At 52.7% G+C, this 7,320-nt stretch overlaps 1 protein-coding gene across 1 annotated transcript in view; it reads left to right on the top strand.

The window, feature by feature from the left end:
• Positions 1-505: 505 nt before the first annotated feature.
• Positions 506-7,320, top strand: part of HRH2 (histamine receptor H2) — a 54,520-nt gene continuing 47,705 nt past the window's right edge. Inside the window, exon 1 of the mRNA XM_049647764.1 lies at positions 506-619. The gene's annotated coding sequence lies outside the window, so the exon portion shown is untranslated. The remainder of the gene's footprint in view (positions 620-7,320) is intronic.

The following is a 7,320-nucleotide window of genomic DNA, read 5'->3' as shown; positions in this document are numbered from 1 at the left end:
TGATCCCGGAATTATCCAGGCTCTCCCCTTGAAACGAGACCGTTCTCTCTCATGTAGCCTGATTCCAGGTGCCGCTGGGCACCCCTGCGGAAGGCTGCCACCTGACCCCTGGGCCACAGCCCGGGAGTTCCCTTCCATTTGGATCACCGCACAGCTGGACACCGGCTCCCAGCCCGGGCTGTGGGCTGTCGGGGCGGTGGGTGGAAATGAGGTGGGAAAATGAGAGGATGGAGGGTAGTGTGACCGAAAGAAAGGGGAAGGGGGAAGCGTCGGAGCCAGAGAGAGAAGGGAGGAAGGTCTAGGAGAAAGTGGGGGAGCGTGGGGGCCTGGGAGTGTGGGGAGCGAGCAAAGCGAAGGGAGAGTGTGCTGGGCACGGAGGCGGGAGGAGAGAGCGAGAGGAAGAGGGGAGCAGCAGAGACCGGGAGAAGGGAGGGAGGGAGGGCGGGAGCAGCTGAGCGCGAGGAGGAGCGAGTTGGGGGCGGAGACGAGGAAGTGGGCGCGAGCGGCGGGGCGCAGGCCGGGCGCCCGCTCCATCCCTGCCCCGAGCGGAGCCGGCGCGGGCGCAGGACCGCGGCGAGCCCGGAGCCGAAGCCGGAGCCCCACGGCGCAGCAGCTCAAGGTAACGCGGCCGCCGCCTCCCCGCGAGGCCTCGGCTCCGGGTGGGGTCCCCGCCGCCGTCTCGACCCTGACCCCGGGTTTGAGCTCCCGGCCCCGGGGCTCGCTGATTGCGCCTGACCTTGGGCGATTTCCTCCGCCTCGGAGCCTCAGTTTCCTTCTCCGTGACCCGCCGAGGTCGTGCGCGCGCCAAGGGGGCGTTGCAAGGACGGGACGCAGCCCGGGTTCGGGTTCGCAGCAGTGCTCGGGGCGCGGAGTGGGGTGTATCGCCCCAGCTGCCCGGGTGGGGGTGGATTTGGAAAGTCCACTTGCACCGAAACAGCCTCTGTCCTGCCCCCAGGCTCTGAGCGGCGGCATTTTCTAGGGGCGATTTGTCTGCGGGAGCGTGGAGTCACATTCTGCTGAGGGAAAGCCAGTGGAGGGCTGGGGGCGGGCCGGAAGGGGGGCTCCGAGTTCCTCAGGGAGCCCAGGCATCTGGCCTTCGTCCTCCTGGGCTGCTGCCCTATGCCCAGTAGCGAGGACGGAGCTGACCTCGCCTGGCCCGATTTGCCTCCAGGATATGCTGGGCAAGTGGCCTTAACCAGGAATCCCAGTTCGCTGACTTAAGTGAAAGTGCCGTTGACCTTGACCATGTGAACCTCAGTTTCCCACCCCGTGAAGAGGGGTATACCACTGCCCCCTTTGAGAAGGCTATGAGGATAAGAAAGTGGGGCAGGAAAGTACCTGCAGGTTGTGGTGTCCCCCAGTGGCAGCTGTCATACCCTAACTTCCATGGCCAGATTCCTGGTTCTGGTTGCCTCCTGGGAACTCATCTGTCCTGGCCAGGCTCCTTCTGCTCTCCTTTGCCAGAGGTGGCCAGTGGTCTGGCTGGGCATGAAGCGGGGTCCTGGGAACTGGGATAGGGAGCAGGAGTCCCTTCCAGTCTAGACATGCATCCTGATCGTCTTCTAAGACATGAAAACTGTGAGGTGACAGTTTCTGTCCTGACAGACTCCTGGGGGAATCTCTTGGAGCCTCAGTATCTTATTTGTAATGGGAAGTTATAAATTCATACTTACTAATGAGTTCCCTGTCGCTGGAGGTTATGAAAGGCAATTAGATAGATTACATTTATTGACATCTTTGACCCTGAGATATGACAAGAATTGAATGGAACGAGAAATAACATTTCTCCTGCCCTTGCCCTGTGCAGGCCTGTACTTGGTGCATTGTATACACAATGTTGGCTGTAGTCTACACAAGGATCCTGGGAAGCTGGTGTCATTAAACCCCCAAATTCCAGACAAGGAAACCAAGTCTCACAAGGGTGAATGGTTGCCACATGGTCACACTGGTAGGATGTGCCTGTGCTGGGATTGGCCCTAGATCTGCCTGACTCCAGAGTACTTGTGATGGTACCACAGTGGCTCCCCAAAAGATGACCGTGGAAGGTGTCCAGCATGGGGCTTGGCACCTGGTGGGGGCCAAGTCAGCGCTGGTTTCTTGTTCCATGTGTAAGAGGAGGGAGCTGCTATATCATCACTGGGGAAAGTGAGTCTGAGTCTAGCACTGGGGTTGGGGTATCTTTGCCTAGTGATTTCTCTAGGGGTGATTTCTCTGGAAGGAAAGCTGGTCATTAATCAACATCACATAGGAAGCAGATATCAAGCCGGCTCACCCCAGCCAGCCAGCTTCATTTCCTCTGCCACCTAGTCCCACTTAACCTCGTCTCTGGTAACCTCGGCCCAGGCTACCTCTCCTAGCTTCACGGACACTTTTTGTTCTCCGTACTCTGCTGACGACTAACTAAACTCTCCCTCCCAGCTGATGGGTCCCACGGGAAAACAAGGCCAGCTGTGGTCCATCTCCACCAACGCCCAGAGAAGGGGAAACAGGATTAAGTCCCAATCCCAAGGATTTAGCTCAGCTTTGGGGAGGAAATCCCTGATAATGGGGAAATGGGCACCCAGCTATGGGAAAGTGGGTGTCTCAGCAGGCTAGAGAGGTTCCTTTACTAAAAATGTTTTTTTTAAATAAATGTTTATTCATTTTTAAGAGAGAGAGAGAGGAGGGGGGAGAGAATGTGGGGGGGGGAGGGGCAGAGAGAGAGAGAGAGAGAGAGAGACAGAGGATCCAAAGCCGGCTCTGTGCTGATAGCAGTGGGGCTCGAACTCATGAACAGTGAGATCATGACCTGAGCTGAAGTTGGACACTCAACAGACTAAGCCACCCAGGCATCCCTTTGCCAAAAATGTTTTAAAAGAAGGGAGGCCATCCAAATGAAATGATGGGAATGTGAACAAAGGCTCTTTCAAATGCAAAGATGGTCATCAACTATCCGAGAATGCCTAAATGTCAAATAGGGGATCAATTAAGTAAATTATGGAACAGCCATGTGGCTACTAAAAATGGAGAGTTTTTAATGAATGGGGACATGCCTATGCATATGCATATATAGGGCATGGTCACAAATTAGTGGCAAGCACTTAGAAAAAAGACTGGAAGGAAACAGACCAAAGAGTGTTAATAATGTTTGCCAGTGGATGGTGGGATTATAGATTTGTTCCCTGACTATAATTTCTGAACTTCCCACATTTTATGTAATATGCTCATTAGCGGACATAGAACCCTCTGGCTTCTAGGGACGGTATAACCCACCTGCTCCCACCTCCTCCTGGCCAACACCCATGGCAGGACTGGCACATGGACACTTATCGGTGACAAGGCCACCTCTCTGTTGAGGCCTGGAAGGCCCCTTGGAAAAAAGAAAGAATACTTCATTGTTATTACCAATAATATCTGATATTGGTTGTGTTCTTACTATGTGTTCATGGTAACCCTACAAGGTAGGTACTATCAATATCCCCGTGTTACAGAGAAGAATGATCTGTAACCAAGAGTTAGATAATTGAGTCCCTGGCCCAGCACCCCACAGCATTCAAACCCAGGCCATCTGGATCCAGAGCCTACACCCCTAAGCAGAGTCAGGAGGGGTGGGCAGATTCAGTTAGCTCACATGTGAGCACTAGTCACAGAAAACCTGGGGGAGGCCGTGCATGTCCCTACTTGACGGCTGAGGAAAGGGCTGAGTAGTGACCCCCACAGGGCCAGGTTCTGTATTAGATGCTGGGGACCCAAAGGTATATAAGGTGCCATCACTACACAGCTGTGGGGAAGACTGGTGTGTATACAGTGTGCCAGGGCTTCGATGGGATTTGTTTAAGAAACCATGGAACGTCAGAGAACGAAGGGTGAAGCCTCCCCAGAAGAAATGATATTGGAAATGATTCCGGAAGGGTAAGCAAGCATTCACCAGGTGGGCAAAAGAGGTTAGAGGCGTGATTCTCAGTCAGGGTCAGTTTAGTCTCTTAGGACTGGGGACTGGATATTGATTGTCACAACTGGGGCGGAAGGCTGTGCTCACATCCTAGTGAGGAAGGGCAGGGGTGCTGCTAAACATCCCAGGATGCACAGGACAGCCTCCAGAACAAAGAATTATCCTGTGCAAAATGTCAACCGTGCAGAGTTAAGAAACCCTGGAGCTGAAGAGAAGGGCGTTCCTGAACAGTGATCGGCCTGTGTGAGGCACCCACAGATAGTCCCTAAGTGCCTCCTGTGTGCTGGGGACGTTGAGGCTGTGACTGCACTATCGGCCGCCTGGCCCTCTTGCTGCCCCTCTGCCGCCATCAGCAACTGGAGTGCTCTTTGATAAAATTAAAGCATCGTACAGACATAATTATCATGCCATAAAATTCGCCTACTTAAAGTCTACAAGCCAGTGGCTTCTAGTATATTGTGCGACCGTCACCACGATCTAATTCCAGAACATTCTCATCACCCCGAAAGAAACTTTGTACCCGTTAACTGTCCTTCCCCGTTCAATCCTCACTCCCACCCAAGGCTAGACAACCACCAGTCTCTCTTCTGTGTCTATAGAAGTGCCCATTCTAGGCATTTTGTATCAGTGGCATCATATAATATGTGATAATATGGAATAACCTGTGGCCTTTTGTGACTGGCTTAGTTCACGTAGCATGTTTTCACAGTTCATGCGTGTTGTGACACGTATCAGTACGTCATGCCTTTATACGGCCAAAATAATATTCCATTCATGGATACACCATGTTTCGTTTACCCATTCATCAGTTGATGGGCATTTGGGTTGGTTCCACTGTTTTGGCCATTATGAACGATACGGCTGTGAACATCTGTGTACAGATTTTGAGGACATATATTTTCATTTCCTCTGGGGATATACCCAAGGATAGAATTACTAAGTCATATAGTAATACTATGTGTCACCTTTTGAGGAACTACTAGAGTGCTTTTTCCAAAGCAGCCGAACCTTTTATGTTCCCGTCAGCACTGTATGAGGGTTCCAGTGTCTTCTCATCCTCACCAACCCTTATTACCCAATTTTTGGGTTCTGTGGGCATGACGGGCTATCATTACGGTTTTGATTTGCATTCCCCGGCTGGCTGATGAATTCGAACCTCTTTTCAGGTGCCCGTTGGCCACTTGTACGTCTCGTTCGCCGAACAGTCTGCTCAGATCAGAGTCAAAACTTCGTTGTGTCACCCCCTGACTTAGACCAAAAGGCACGCCCTACCAAGGCCTACAGGGCCCTGCGTGATCGGGCCCTGTGTGTTGCTTTGACTGCATCTATGCTCACTCCCTGTGCTCTGACCACACTGGCCCTCAGGGAGACAAGCTGGTCCCCGCTAGAGTCTCCTGCATGGGCTGTTTTCCTCTGCCAGATCACCATGTACCTAGGAGCTCTGGGGTGAGCCTCAGGGGGGGGCCTTCCTTGTCCTCTCAATTTCAAGGCCCTCCTGCCTTCCCTAGCACATTTCAAGGTTTCCTTCGATCTATTTCTTTTTTTCTTTTTTCTTTTCTTTTCTTTCCTTTCCTTTCCTTTCCTTTCCTTTTATTTTCTTCTTTCTTTCTTTCTTTCTTTCTTTCTTTCTTTCTTTCTTTCATTCTTTCCTATCTGATAAGATCTGGAAGAACTGGGCTCCAGGCACCACTATACCTTTCATCACGGTGTGACCCAGGGCAAGCCACTGTCCCTCTCTGGGCCCCCCGCTACCCCGTCTAAAACCAGGCAGGGGCACACTAGTGATCTCACAGATCCTTTCTGACTCTGTCCTTCTTTGATGCCAGCTTCCGTGGGACAGCGCTGCCAGGAGGGTGCGGGCCTGGCGCCGTGGCAGTGAGAGAAAGGTGGCTGGAGCCAAGTTGGTCACAGATTGGAGCAGGCAGCATGGCTGATTACCGCCAGCCCCGTGGGGACGGTCTCCAGGAGCATGTGGCAGCCTTGACCTGGCGCCCAGCCTCCAGGAACAGCAGGAAGAGTTGTCAACAGCCCCAGCCAGGACTGGACGCCTTGGCCACTTTCAGCTCAGCGATCACCCACCTTTCCGGCCAAGAATAATGGTCTAGCCTCCAAACCTACAGCCCTGGGGGAATCAGGGCAGGATTCCCAGAGCTGGGTGCAGAGGTCAATGGCAAGGCAGCAGGTAGACAAAGAGGATTGCAGGTGGAGAAAGAGGTGTGAAGAGACACTGAGCCACGAAACCTCCAGGTGTCCTCAGGGCACGCAGGACAATTAATTAGGTTTTGCCCGAGGTGCAAGGGGCAGTGGAAGGAGGTAACAGAGGAGTCAACAGGGCAGGATCCCACAATGTCAAATTGGGGAGTTTGGACTCTGTGCTGTAGGCCGGGGAGCAACGCAAGGATTTTAGGCCGAGGACTGAGGTGACCAGGTTGTGTTTTCCAAAACACAGTGCGGAGGCGGGTGGGGCTGAGAGAGAGCCGAGACCTGGAACATAGTCAGGATGCCCCTGCTCTTGTCCAGGTGAGCTGGGATCAAGGGTGGAACAGTGCAGCCAGAGAGAAGGGAACAGATTCAAAAGCTGTTTGGAAGGTGAAGGCATATGCAGGGGGGTGGGGGGTGGGGGGTGGGGGCGGGTTTGAAGGAGAAATAGGAGTCTAAATAATGAATGATGCAAGAACAGTGGATGCCAGCCTTTTGGGGTTCTGGCTATAAGAGAGAAGGCACAAGGAGCTGACGTTTGAGTGTGGCACTGTCCAGATGGCTGAGGGATGGAGGACAGAGGCAGCTGCTGGAGGGGGTGATCCAGACTCAGGGATCAGGATGTGCAAAGGCACTGAGGTGCAAGAATATGGAGAGTTAAAGGGAGGGTGAGACTCTCTGGCTGGCTGGTGCACAGAGGGCGTGATGGCAGGAAGGGAAGGGAAACTGAGCCCTCTAATCAAGAGTCCCTCTCTGGGACTCCTTACCACACTCACGGGACAGAGGTGGTGAAAGTCAGCCTGACTTTCAACCACAAGGAAGGCAAGCTCCCGGAGCAATTGGCCAGTGAGTTTATGTTGATCTGGATCAAAATTCTCAAAGTAATAATGAAAGAGGGTGGGTGGTTAGAAATGGAAGTAAATCCTCAGGGCAGACCCAGCTTTCTGAGAACACCGGGAATATGCTGAGCTCATAGCCAGCAGTTGGTGGAGGTCTTTGACAGGGAATCAGAAGATGTCAGAGAAAAAAAAAAAAAAAAGTTGAAAAGTTTAGATATTTTATTTTAAAGCCAGAAGACTTCATTTAAAATCCAGATTTCCAGCTTCTCTTGAAAAACGTGGCAATCTGGTGGCACTGACCCATCGTAACCACAGAGGCCACCCCTCTGGCCGGGGCATGCATCCTCTCTC

This window comes from Panthera uncia, assembly GCF_023721935.1.
Source record: "Panthera uncia isolate 11264 chromosome A1 unlocalized genomic scaffold, Puncia_PCG_1.0 HiC_scaffold_17, whole genome shotgun sequence".
Classification (NCBI taxonomy): Eukaryota; Metazoa; Chordata; class Mammalia; order Carnivora; family Felidae; genus Panthera; species Panthera uncia.
This window is presented reverse-complemented; position numbering and strand designations above follow the sequence as displayed.